Raw genomic sequence first — 14,719 nt, forward strand, 5'->3', positions numbered from 1 at the left:
AGATCCCACATGCCGCGGGGCGGCTGGGCCCATGAGCCATGTCCGCTGAGCCTGCGCGTCCGGAGCCCGTGCTCCGCAACGGGAGAGGCCACAAGAGCGAGGGGCCCGCGTACCGCAAAATAAATAAATAAATAAATAAAAATAAAGCAATAGTGAGGATATGATTACTTTGAACGTGCCCAATAAAGCAATATCCCAGCCACAAGCTACTTTGTTCCTTCCCTTCACAGTAGCATACTGAGAGTTCTCACTCACATCCACCTTTTCCACCCGTAGGCCACTAGGGTTGAAAACATACCCATTTCACCAATTAGACCACTGAGCTGTCCATGCCAGACGTTGATGAAATCATCCCCCAAAGGCCAGATGCCTGGCTAAAAGCAGACTAAACCATGGACGTGTAACACTCACCAAAAAAGTCCTGAGAAAACCAGTCCCAGGTTTGCTTTAGGAGCTCATCATACAACCAAGGACCCAGACTCTTTTTATCTGGGGACCCTTCTCTTCCACCCTCTCTCTTTTGACCAGGGAGGAAAATCTTCCCCAGCAGACCCCAGAAGACTTCTGCCATGTCTCAGTGCCCAGAACTGGGTGGAATAACCAGTCCTAAACCAATCACAGATAAATGGGAAGTGAGATTACCACAGTTACCGTAGAATGATAACACCCCATCTGCTGGGACTGGACGGCTGATAGCTGGCAAAACTGGGCTCTGTGTACAAAAACAAAGGGGAAATGGTTATTGGAGAAGCAACCAGGAGCATCTCATACCCATTTATACGCAGGGCTGTGAATAGAGAGAGAAGAGGGACTTTCTACTCGTCATCCCTCAGGTAGCCTCCCCAGGGAAGCCCCAACCTCCTTGAGTAGGTCAAATCTGCCTGCTCTTGGCTCTCATGGCCCCTGCAGAGCTCCTTCTTAGTACTTCTGTCATTTACACTGTAGTGTTATACTAGCTTTTCTCTTCTCTACCAGCCTAAGTACTAGGAGGGTTGCTTTAGCACAAGACTAAATTATCAGGGCCCTGCCCATGTCTGCTGCATCAGAGACGCTCAGTGGACGTTTGAAAGATGCACGCATGGATGGATGGATAGGTGTTCCAGCCACTAAACTAGAGTCATCCTGAAGTTTTCCGAAAATGCATTTAAAGGGGTGAACCCTGGTTCTCATTCCTCCTTCCTTTTTCTCTCAAGGAGTCTGCACTGGGAGTACTTTTTGCTCTCCCCACAGATCCAGCCTAGCTCAGATCCCTGGCCGTTACATCTTTGATTGGACAGGTGGCTTTTCTGCTAAGAGAGGGCTCCTGAGGGAAGCTGAGTAAAGGGGAAAGAAGAAAAAATAGAGTAACTATAAGCCAGTAAGAGAGACAAGTAATTATCTTGCTGTGTAAGTAGCCCAGATGCTTTGAATGAAGAAGGAAGTTTGAAAGAACATATCGTACAAGAGTGAGAACAGGTGATTAAATCAGGTAAGGACAGGATGTGCCAGTACAAGATGGAGCAAGGTAAGGGGAGGGAGAGACTTTGGCACTGGGAGTGGTTTCAGGATGTGGCAGAGATGCTCAGATTTCTGGCCATAGACAAGAGAGTGGGGCTTTAACCCTTCAGTCCACCAACTGCCGCTCTTCCTTACCACCCTTTGGACTTCCAGATTCTCCCACTTTCTCCACCTTCTTTCCTTCTTTTCCACACTTTAAACGTCTAATTCCTTTTGCTTCGTATCCCAAGGATGACCAGAAGCTGAGGGGCCAGGGTAAAACAAGTACACAGCTTCGCAGAGAGAACCCAGCTGAACTTCTTAAACTCCGTTTTAATAAGATGACGCACCCTTTTCTGAGGCTCAGTGCGAGGGGTTTTTCCATGAAATTGCCTCTCATCCACTTGTCAGAAGCTTAATGGCAAATAATAGCTAGTTGCCCCAGAGGATTTAAAATAACCCTAAGATGGACATAATAATGGAATTCTGAGAAGTGAAGGGAGTTCTTAAAAACAAGTGAGCAGGACATCAAGAAATGTTGAAACCCCTCTTTATTGCCCAAGAGATGGGTCACGTGCTCAGACACAACCACTAATTAACACGGGGAGGCTGGCTGTCAGCAACTGAAAATTGTTCCATGACACATATAACCAATGTCTGTACCTCACCCTAGTGGGGACTCCGTCCATGTATTTACATTCCAAAACGCCAGGTGTCCGTGAAGTGATTGTTTTTATGGTGTTAAAATTTTTATTGGGATTTTCCCCCTCAATTATAAAAGTAATAACTTTTAATTTTATTTAGGTATTTTAGTAACACTTTATTTTATTACAAAAATAATATTTTTTAATTTTAGAATCATCCTCCCAGAGATAACCACTGCTAATATACCGGGTGCATATATATATTCCCAGTTTTTCTTCTGTGCACATATGGAGATACATATATTAGAATTGAGGTCAAACACATCCACTTTCTGTACCCAGTTATCTTCTTTCTTTCACAAGTTTCCATATCATTAAAAGTTTTATCACATTATTTTTAAAATTAAACAATATTTTGCTGAATATCTATACCATGATCTAGTTAAATAAGCCTTTATGATTTGATATTTAGATTTTTTTCCCAATATTCTTTTTTTATAAGGGGGGATGTTTTGTGCGTGTACAAAATTGTTTTTGTACATTTCTTTTCCTTTGGATAAATTTCTAGAAGTGTATTTTCCAATTCAAAGTGTATCTACAACAGTATGGAGGTTCCTTAAAAAACTAAAAATAGAACTGCCATACGACCCAGCAATCCCACTACTGGGCATATACCCTGCGAAAAGCATAATTCAAAAAGAGTCATGTACCACAATATTCATTGCAGCTCTATTTACAATAGCCAGGACATGGAAGCAACCTAAATGTCCATCGACAGATGAATGGATAAAGAAGATGTGGCACATATATACAATGGAATATTACTCAGCCATAAAAAGAAATGAGACTGAGTTATTAGTAGTGAGGTGGATGGACCTAGAGTCTGTCATACAGAGTGAAGTAAGTCAGAAAGAGAAAAACAAATACCGTGTGCTAACACATATATATGGAATCTAAAAACAACAACAACAACAAATGGTTCTGATGAACCTAGGGGCAGGACAGGAATAAAGACGCAGACGTAGAGAATGGACTTGAGGACACAGGGAGGGGGAAGGGTAAGCTGGGACGAAGAGAGTGGCATGGACATATATACACTACCAAATGTAAAATAGATAGCTACTGGGAAGCAGCTGCATAGCACAGGGAGATCAGCTCGGTGCTTTGTGCCCATCTAGAGGGGTGGCATAGGGAAGGTGGGAGGGAGACGCAAGAGGGAGGAGATATGGGGATGTATGTATATGTATAGCTGATTCACTTTGTTATAAAGCAGCAACTAACACAACATTGTAGAGCAATTATACTCCAATAAAGATGTTAAAAATAAAGAGAAAAAATAAAAATGACAGGCAACTATGTATACTGTTCTAAAAAAAAAAAAGTGTATCTACATTCTTAAGGCTTTAACATGTATTACCAGAAAGATTTCACCAATTTACACTCAGAAGGCAAGTTGCCAGCCCCACCTCTACTGTTTAATAGCCACAAGCATTTGCAAACTCAGTGATACCATCCAGAAACCTCACGGTGTTGGGAAAAGAATAAAATAAATATTTTATAAGAAAATACTTTGAAAATTGGAAATCCTATCAAAACACACATCGCCATTATTATCAATTTTTAAACCACCCAATATAGACAAGGCATTATCCTCTCAACCACGTACGCCAATGATTTAGAGCCCATTGGAGCATAAAATCCTTACCAACTTCCCTCTAAATGCAGCTGACACCCAATACATTTATTTATTCAAAACCATTTATTGAGATTTATATTAAGGATGAGGAACATAGAAGAAAAACTAATAAAATAATAAACACTGTTCTTGACATCCATGAGCTACCGTCCTGGGCAGGTTCAGGAAGGTTCAGGAAGAAAGATAAATCAGGTTTCATTATCAGTTCTATGATAGGGTCAGGTCCTGGGTGCTCTGTGGACAGGGCATCCCCCGCTTTGGGGAAACCCAAGGAAGTCCCTGCCTGAAGGAAGGAAAGCTGAAATTGAGGCGAAGGAGGCAGCTGGGCTTTTGAGTGGGCAGCCATGTGTCAATCTTTATTGTTTCTGAAACAGCATGGAGAGATCACATTTTCCATGCAGCCCTGTGCCTGCATAGAAAGGGAGCCATTTCTGTGGGGCAAAGGCTATAACAAGGCACGTGGTGGGAGGACTTGCCCCATGGGGCATACTCTGAGGAATGCTCATGGTTATTTCTCTAGATATCAGCCTGGTATTTCAGTCTGTGAGACACAGAAGTTGAGGGAGAGCAGGATGGCTTGGGACTGCCAAGGGGATTTAGAGCGGAGTGAAAGGAAGATAAAGGGGTAAGACAAGGCAACTGACAAGGAGAAGAACTTTGGAGGGGAAGACGGAGATGCCTGATAAGGAATCTGGCCAAGGGTCTGCCGTGATATGTGGAACCTGTCCACCCACAAAATCCTTGTTCCTGTTAATCCATGAAGTGACATGGGGCTAAATGTGACCTCCAGAGGGGTAAAGACTGAGAACGAAGACAACCCGTTGGAGGCTGCGACCCTTGGTTCACTCATCCCTCATTCAGTAAGCATGTAAGTGCTCCTGAGGACTTTCCTAAGCAGGAAACCGCTCTTCTGAACTGCCCAGGGTATTAAAGGGAACATTATCTGCTGCTCTTCCCAGACTGACTCACTGGCCACACTTTAGCTCTGTGTGTCTGGAACATGCACAGAGTCTGAAAGAAAAGGCGGGGATTATAATGGGTCTTTTTTTTTTTAAACATCTTTATTGGAGTATAATTGCTTTACAAAGTTGTGTTAGTTTCTGCTCTATAACAAAGTGAATCAGCTATATGTATACATATATCCCCATATCTCTTCCCTTTTGCGTCTCCCTTCCTCCCACCCTCCCTCTCCCACCCCTCCAGGTGGTCACAAAGCGCCGAGCTGACCTCCCTGTGCTATGCGGCTGCTTCCCACTAGTATCTATTTTACATTTGGTAGTGTATATATGTCCATGCCACTCTCTCACTTCATCCCAGCTTACCCTTCCCGCTCCCTGTGTCCTCAAGTCCATTCTCTACGTCCGCGTCTTTATTTCTGTCCTGCCCCTAGGTTCATCAGAACCATTTTTTTTTTAGATTCTATATATATATTCCATATATATTTATATTTATATTCCATATATATGTGTTAGCATACGGTATTTGTCTCTCTCTTTCTGACTTACTTCACTCTGTATGACAGACTCTAGGTCTATCCACCTCATTACAAATAGCTCAATTTCGTCTCTTTTTATGGCTGAGTAATATTCCATTGTATATATGTGCCACATCTTCTTTATCCATTCATCCGATGATGGACACTTAGGTTGTTTCCATCTCTGGGCTATTGTAAATAGAGCTGCAATGAACATTGCGGTACATGACTCTTTTTGAATTATGGTTTTCTCAGGGTACATGCCCAGTAGTGGGATTGCTGGGTCATATGGTAGTTCTATTTTTAGTTTTTTAAGCAATCAAGGACATTCAGAAAGGCATTCCAGACATCCAGGTGCAGATCAGTCCCTCTGCTGAGGCACTCCCATAAAAGCATCCCAAGCCACTTATATTTTGACTTGTAAATAAGTTGGTAATTGACAGAACTGGAGGTATCAGCAAAGCAGCAAACTTCCCTTCCAAATTATATTGTTCTTGTCATAATATTAAAATTAATTTCTGTCTCTGAAGCTGAGTTGAGAAGCATGGTATGGGATGTCTACCAGGCCAAGGATGAAAAATCATTATGGATAATATTATAAGAATGTTTACAAAGATAAGGAGAAATTGACTAAACTTTTAGATACGGACTTCCTAATCTTTTTTTTCCCTTGGTAATCTCAGAGAGGGTTGTCTGGAAGACACACCATCAACTACACGTTGCACAAAGAGGTGATGCTATTATTGTAAAGCAGTGAGTCAACGATGATTTACTGGGTTCTGCCAGGCCAATGTCACGGTAGCCAAGTACGCAGACGTTTGCGTGGGCCTTTCTATTTCCATGTGCAAATGCACTGACACAGGAAACCTAGCAACCAATTGGGAGTTGGGCCTACTGGTTGTTAATATACACTAATAGGATGGTGGACTTATTAAGAAATCTATAGAGGGATTCTTTTATAATTGACAACAGCACTTACGTTTTAAGGTGTTAGGCATATTATATTCTCTTTTTCTAAGTGCTGTTGTCTTACTTTGGGCTACACAAGTGCATCGCTATTCAAAGCTCACTTATCCAGCAACCACATCTCAGTTGGCTTTGTCCCCCATCTGTCCTAGAGTTCGAATTGATGAACACGCGGCTTTATTGGAAGAACACGCAGCTTTATTGGAAGAATCCATAAGGTCTCAGAACATAGCCCTCAGTAATATGGAGGGCCTATTGCTTAATGGGAAGAATGTATTGTAGAGCTCAAGTCAAGTGCTCTTTGAATGGATCTGTGAATCAAAATAATATATTGTGTATGGCTTTATAAAAGTAGTCAGTCAGCCATCAACAAGTGTTGTTGAACACCTGTGGACACGTATGAATGTGACAGTGTGTGGGGCTGAAAATGCAGAGAAAGCAAGGCACAGGTTACTCGGAGACTTTGATGATGGTATTCAAGAAGGAACAGTGGCAGTGGGCCAGATGTCAGGGGCTTCCTTCTTATTTACAGCTCTTCTACTTGGTTAAATACGGTAGTTACCATCTAAACTAAGCTGCATTGATTGTCTCTGGATTATCCCTGGATTAGTCATCTAGGTAAGGTTAGTCATTATAACACCCAACCTCTCTCTGTCTCAGAAGCTTAACAACCAAAATTTGTTTCTCACCCATGTCCCAGTCCAGTGGGCATCAGAAGAGGATGCAGGACCCTTCCATCTATGGGCTGTACTAAGCCCATACGACTGAAGTCTTCCATTTCATCATCCTCTGGGCAGTAATGGATCAGAAAGAGAGAGAGAGAGAGAGAGAATGTGTGAATATCATATAGACCAGGACTAGACGAAAAGTACATCATTTCTGCCCACTTTCAGAGGCCCCAACTCCTTCACCTGTCTCTGTCTAACTACAGGGGAGCCCATGAAGCAAACTTTAACTCTCTGCCCAGAAGGAAAAGGAGAACCAAATTCTGATGGACACTAGAAGCTTTTGCTACTCCTGTGGTCTCCCAGGATTCTAACCGAATGTAGAAAAAAGCAGGAATTAGAGAGGAAAAATGCTTTCAACACATTCTTGAAAATTTCTTCTTAGATATTGCAACTTTCTCAGATATGCACACAGCCTGCTCTCAGTGCTCTAAAGATTCTCCCATCAGGCACTTGGCCAAAGCAGTTCATCTCTCCAGGCCTTAGTTGCCCAACCTGTAAAAGGGAGAGGTTGGATCAGAATCCTTCCATGTCTTTTGGCTCCTTTCATATCCAAAATGCCATGATTCTAGAATTCCTGCTGTTCATTTCCTCTTGAGACAAATAACCAGGGAGCCAGAGCGGTAATGCCAGTTGGTCAACAATTTATTGTTTTTAATTTTATTTTTAGCTTCCCTTCTCACTTCCCAAGACCACATTTCTAGAAATGGAAATATACATAGTAGACCAGGTTGGTACCAATATAAGAGTGATGATTATTTAAGTTGTTTTGTGTTTGGATGAACAGCACATTCACAGACACATATATAACACACACAGAGATCCCTCTGTGAAAAAATAATCTCGTTTGAACAGTCTTGTGAGACATATGTTCTCCTCCTACTGCTCTTGCCCTGGATTAGTCAGTTCTGCAGTGGTAACAAATGATGCTCTCTCAGTGGCTGACAGCACATTTCCCTTTTGCTCACTTTACTAAGGACTGTGGCTCAGCAGCAGGTTGGCCGTGGCTCTGCTGGGATTGGCTGGACTCAGCTGAGCTTATCTGGGCTCCACCTGTTTTCTCATTCTGGAACCCAGATGGAGGGAGTAGGTACCATGTGGCACATCCAGAGGACATATGGAGAACAAGAGCAGGAAGGCCTCAGCCAATAAATACAATACCATGCAATTGTGTGTAAGGCTCTGTTTGGATACAGCAAAAACAATCACAACCACTCACATTCCATTGACTAGAGTTTTTCATGTGGCCAAGTCCAAATTCATTGAGATGAGATGTGTACTCCACCCACAGGGCACATGGGAAGCCTTAAAGAAAAACACACAGCATAAGAGTTGTGAGTTTAAGTTTTATTCAAGGACCTTACTGAGGACTACAACCTGGGAGACAGCCCCTCAGTAGCTCGGAGGGAACCTTTCTGAAGAGGTAAAGGAGGAGAGAGTTTATATATGATTCTTGGCTAGGAAATACATGCAGTTCAGTAAACATCTTGTAAAAGATTAATGCTGAAATGCACACACTACTATATATAAAATAGATAACCAACAATAAAGACCTACTCTATAGCACAGGCAACTATACTTATATCTTGTAATAACCTATAATGGAAAAGAATCTAAGATAGATAGATAGATTTAACTGAATCACATTTCTGTACACCTGAAACTAACACAACATTGTAAATCAACCAACTATATTTCAATAAAAATTGAAAAAAAATAAGATTACTGCTGGTCACAAGAATGGATATCTCAAGTTAATGGTTTTTTTGCTCTTCTACGTGTGGGAAGATGCAAGAATCTGGGTTCATTAAAATTCTCCCTGATCTGTGCATCCAACCATCCAAGGGGCTGTTTTTCCAAAGCCAAGTGCCTCATCCCATTTTTCATCCTCTGTTCCTCTTAGGGTGCACTGCAGTGGCTGACAACTTCATCTTTATAGAGTTGGGGAGTGAGCAAACTCTTTGTTCTTCTTTGTTTACACGAGTGTGTCTAATGACAATGGATGGGGGTATGGAATCCTCTGACTGGGAGGGAGCAAAGAGTTGGGGACTATAATCCAATCTGCTCACACCCCCATTGCCTCCACTGAAATTCTAATGGCAACATTTCCCATAGAAAGGATGCCACTCTACCTTAGTTCTTCCACTGTGGAAAGTTCTTGGGTAGGAGAGAGTTAGGAGGGAGAAGCAGTCAGCAATGGGAGAATGGAGGAAATTTAACAAACATTTATATAGTCTTCATTGTAGACTGGGCACTATCTTAAGCCCATTACCAATACCAACTCTCTGAATCTTCATCATAGTTCTGTGAGGTTGATCCGTGCATTATTCCCATTTTACAGATGAGGAAACTAAGGCACAGAGAAGTAAGTTACCTGTGATCACACATCTAGTAAATGACAGAACAGGATTCCAACTCAGATAATTTGGCTCCAAAATCTCTCTTCTTAGATACTCTGAAGGGAAGAGAAATGGGAGGATTCCAGCACCATGGATTAGCTAGTTGCTGATATGATACAATTTTAGGGGAACAAGAATACCAATTTTCTCTGGAAGGGGCAGACATTGTTTCAGTAAGACATGACATGTTTTCCAGAACATAGACAAAACTGAACATTCTGAGATTACTGGGATTTAGGCCACTGCCCTAGGCACTGTCCTGCATAGTCTCTGCTCTAATGGAGCTTGCAGACTAGTGGAGGGAAACACACCATCAACAAACAAATGAGGAAAAATATCACGGGTCAGTTGATGGTATGAGCTGTGGAAAACAGTAAAGTGGGGTGAGGGATGAAGAATGTGGAACAGTGCTGGAGATGGGGTTTGAAGACAGTGGTCAACGAAGATCTTGCTGATAAGGTGACATTTAAGCAATGGCTTGAAGAAGGTGAAGGAGATAAATATTATTATTGATAAATGAATGAATGCATACTCAACCATATTTAAGTATCCTGGTGAAACAGGAAAAAAAAAAAAGACAAGTTACCTTATTACTCAGACCTGGCCAGGCCCGCCCTCCCCTGGCATAATTCAAGCTGATCTTCTGGTTGAGTCCGGATGCTCTTCCTCCGTCACGTGGCTGCTGCCACTTCCAGTTTCACCAATGAATTTCCTCCAGGGTGGAAGAGGACACACCTATGATCTCTTTAAATGGCCGAGGGATTTTTCTGGGAATGTGCAGGAGTCACGTGGTAGCAATTGTTCACCTGCTCTGGCTGCAGGGTGGGAGGAAGGGGGCTGATCTGGGCTGTTATTATTAGTCTGTGTGCCTGCACATGCATGTTAGACGAGGCTGAGCATATTTTGACAGGGAGGTGAGCCAGATGTGAAAACAGACAGATAATAGAATTACTGAGCAAAATGGGTAAATGAGAAGGTGTGAAACCTTCGGAAGTGTGCAGAGATTAAACCTGGTTGATATCAAGAATGCAGAGGGGGACTTCAGGGGACTTCCCTGGTGGCGCAGTAGTTAAGAATCTGCCTGCCAATGCAGGGGACGTGGGTTCGAGCCCTGGTCCGGGAAGATCCCACATGCCGCGGAGCAACTAAGCCCGTGCGCCACAACTACTGAGCCTGTGCTCTAGAGCCCACAAGCCACAACTACTGATCCTGCGCCCTAGAGCCCGTGAGCCACAACTACCGATCCCGCGAGCCACAACTACTGAAGCCTGTGCTCTAGAGCCCACGAGCCACAACTACTGAAGCCTGCGCATCTAGAGCCCGTGCTCCGCAATAAGAGAAGACACCGCAATGAGAAGCCCGCGCACTGCAACGAAGAGGAGACCCCGCTCACCGCAACTAGAGAAAGCCCGCGTGCAGCAACGAAGACCCGATGCAGCCATAAATAAATAAACTTATTAGAAAAAGAAGAATGCAGAGGGGCGCTTTACTGCTCTCTAGGAATGAGACGGACCAGGATGAGAAGGGGCCAGGGCCTTGAAACCTATCATTCCTCCCAAGAAGAGCAGGAGAGTCGACAATGAGAGGGACAGCGCAAGACGGAAGGGGTCAGGCGACAAGCTGAGCTGTAAGGAGGCAGCATCTGGGAATTCTGCCAGGCATTCAGAAAGACGGTCCAGCCACACACCATGGATGCTGGGGCCAACAGAATAGGGGGATGCAGGCTGGCCCTAGGAGTCAGCCACTGATCTGGGCACTGAGCAGAGATCCAGGGCCTGAAGGGCCTGTTATGGAAGAAATGGGGTCTTAACAGTTGACCACGCGGGATTCCAGCACCAGGAACAGAACAGGACCCGATGCAAGCCTTCCCTGGGCTTCTCTCACTGCATGGGTATTGTGCCCAGAGCCTGCAGGTGGAGCTCAAGCGGCCCCAGCTATGGAAAGCTGTGGCAGGCAGGTCAGGGCACTCTCCGGGCTGGGTGAATAGACACACACTGAAAATGTTCTATCACAGAAGCGCCAGGCTACTGTGAGAGGCGCACTTACGAGGGTGAAGGTGAGCCGAGTTTTTAGCTTATGGTACGGGGGGTTCGTTTGTTTGATTTTGGTGTTGCGTACCATATCTAGAAAGCTAACGTGTTAAGCAATTGGAAGTCCCACTAACCTCCAATGCAGTTGTCAACAGGAAGGAGCAAAATAATAACCTTGCAGCCTCAACAAACAGAGGCAGCAATGGGGGGAGTCTGACCAGGACCCCGAGGAAGGCCGGGTTAAGTCAGCACAGAGAGGGAGGCAGATGAGAGGAAAGGGAGGAGGGAAGGGATCCTGGGTTCACGAGGTCTCCCCCAGTCAGAAAGGGCTCCCTGCAAGCCTGCATTAAGCTGGCCTGAAAGTTTCAACTGCCCCCAAGTCCTCCTCTTACATGGGGGGACGCCGAGCCCAGAGAGGTGGAGCGAGGGGTATGCTGGTCAAAGTTTAACAACTGCTCTTCCAGGAGAAAAAAAAGAAGAAAGAAACATTCCGATTTATAGCATTTGCCAATTCCCACCATAGAAGTACTCCCACTACGGCTGATTTCAAGCTACCAACAGGAAGCCCGCTGGCTTACAACATTCCTTGAAAATGTAACAGTTGCTCCCTGGTGTAGACCTACACCCCCGGGGAGAGTGCCCTTGACCTCGTAGCTCTCCTCACAAGGAACCCTCAGCTCAGGGCAGTCCTTTTAGGAAAATGCCCTTTCCAGGCCCAGAAGATGGAGGCGGATCCAATCCTACCTCCTAACCAGTAGCTGCCTTGCCTAGTCCTTTATGCTATAATCAGGGCTCCTTAAGAATCACCTAAGTGCTTTTAAAAATGCCCCTTCCAGTACCAGCTTGCAATCAGTAGATAAATAAGCCCTGGAGATCTCATGCAGAGCGTAGTCATTATAGACAACAATGTATTGTAAACTTCAAAGTTTCTAGGCGACTAGATCTTAATTGTTCCCATCACAGAAATGATTGTTATGTGACTTGATAGAGGTTTTAGCTAATGCTGCACTATTATATTCCAATAACATTTTTTAATTTAAAAAATGCCCCTTCCTAGGTCCCACCCTCCAAAAATTTTGACCCGTTGTATCTGGGATGGGCAGTGGTGCCCAGAACAGACTCTAGAAGCAGTGCCCGAGGAACATCCACTGCTATTGAAGGACCATACCTAGATCCCCGCAGCACCCTGTATCAGAGCCGACTTTGGGAAGGGAGAGTGTGCTGAGAGAGCCCTTTATCAGAAAGAGGGATGCCTTAGTTGGCTCGGAACCCGTGGTCCCAAGGTCCTCTGACCAGTCCACCAAGCCATGGCTGGGCTGGGTTCTGTGCATTGGAGCTTCTTGAAGGTAGGGGCCACTACTCCTTTGTAGCCATCAGAAGTGCAAAGCATGGTGGTTAACAACCCAGATCATGGAGCCCAGCTGCAGAGTTCCTCTCCCTCCATACACTGCTCACTAGCTGTGTGACCTCAGACAACTCATGGAGCCTCTCTGGGCTCCAGTGTCCTCATCTGTAAAATGGACATATTCATAGAACTTACATCTCAGTGCCTGGCATGTAGTGTGTCCTACACGAGGGTTTGCTGATTTCATCACCACGCAGTTCTGAGCACACTGGAGGCTTTTAAGATAAGCTTGTTGGTTTAAACCACTTACCCCCTTGGGCTTCCATCTCCTCATCTTTGACATGGGAGCCATGACATAGTAGTAGGAACAATAATAGCTTTCCTGCCTCTGCACAGGATTATTGGAAGAATAAAATATGACCATGATGTGAAAGTGCTTTAAACACGACAGATCACCGTGTAAATGTTTTGTCATTTTGTCTTTGGTGTTGTAGTTAATTTGAGGCAAGACTCCCAGTCTAAAGACTGGATTCCCATTTCTGCTGTGCTGGCTGAGCTGTGTGATGGTGGGCAAAGCCAGCTACCTCTCTGAGCCTCGGTTTCCTCTCCCATCGAGGGAAGCCTCCTAGCAGAGACATTATATGTGTTAGGCGGCATCAGTGGTTCCCAGCCCTGACTTTACATTGAAATCATCTGGAGGGCTTTGTTAAAATGTCCATGTGCCAGTGGACCCAACTCTGAATCAATCAGAACCTCTTGCAAGACATAGGAGTTTGTCCATTTAAGAAGTTCCCTACATGGTTCTAATGTGAATCACGGACTGAAAACCACTGGAGTCTGGAAAAGCTTTGTAAACTGCAAAACTTAATGTACAATTTGTGGATTTTTTTTTTTTTTTTTGTATGCGGGCCTCTCACTGCTGTGGCCTCTCCCACTGTGGAGCACAGGCTCCGGATGCGCAGGCCCAGCGGCCATGGCTCAAGGGCCCAGCCGCTCCACGGCATGTGGGATCCTCCCGGACCAGGGCACGAACCCGTGTCCCCTGCATCGGCAGGCGGACTCTCCACCACTGTGCCACCAGGGAAGCCCTGTGGATTTTTTTAATTGATGGTCTTATGAGGAACTAGTTCCTCTGAAAATCGAGCCAAAGGGCAATTTCCACCATCTGTCTGAAGTGTGCACTGACTGGGGAAAATTGAAACTCACCCAGTTCCTATTCTTGCCTTCAAGCCCAGGAGGCTGAGTGAAAATAAGCCTCTCTGAGAGCAAAGATGCTGCTGGGATGTTGCGGCCAGTGAGAGGAGTCGGTGTAATTGGATTTGGAAGCGATGCCTCCAGCCGTGGGGAAGCATTCAGTGTCCTGTTTTATTAAAGTGACTCCCGTGCAAAGGCACATACATTGGTGAGCGATTTACCCCAATTAGGTTAGGGGCCAGGAGATCTTTCTATATCAGTCCCCAGGTGCAGTACCAACCCTGATTTTGCTCCAGTTTGGACAAATCCGATCTCTGCTAATTGCCTACCTCTTATATCGCACAGCTGTGGTCATGCACAGCATACTCCCTCTGCTTGGATGCATTTTCACAGACAGAGAGTCTTCAAGAAGTTCGAGAAGTTCTGGGATTCACACGAGAGGAGGGAGGGGGTGTCTGGAATCAGAGGTGGACATTTTCTAACTGTCTCTCTGCTATTTCTAGTAACATCCACACAGTCATGATGTTCTGACTAAACTGCTGGGTTCGACTGGGATGGTCGTTTTACATAGAAGTGGTTCCCTTATGGAAAGTGCTAGATGTTTCCCACCAAAGGATATCTCAGGACAGGGAATGAGAAGGCAACCTGTTTGAGAAGCAGTAAAATGTAAACTTGATCACTGCAGTGATAAAAAAAGAAAAGAAAAGAAAAATAATAATGGATGACATATGAGCAAACGTCCTGCTGTGAAATTTCAAACAAATGTGTAA

At 44.6% G+C, this 14,719-nt stretch overlaps 1 protein-coding gene across 6 annotated transcripts in view; it reads left to right on the forward strand.

The window, feature by feature from the left end:
- Positions 1 to 14,719, forward strand: part of PRLR (prolactin receptor) — a 169,140-nt gene that overhangs the window by 125,952 nt on the left and 28,469 nt on the right. The window lies entirely within an intron of this gene.

The sequence above is a fragment of the Aethalodelphis obliquidens genome, unplaced genomic scaffold (genome assembly GCF_003676395.1).
Source record: "Aethalodelphis obliquidens isolate GAN/ISIS:26980383/991018 unplaced genomic scaffold, ASM367639v1 scaffold80, whole genome shotgun sequence".
In the NCBI taxonomy this organism is placed as follows: Eukaryota; Metazoa; Chordata; class Mammalia; order Artiodactyla; family Delphinidae; genus Aethalodelphis; species Aethalodelphis obliquidens.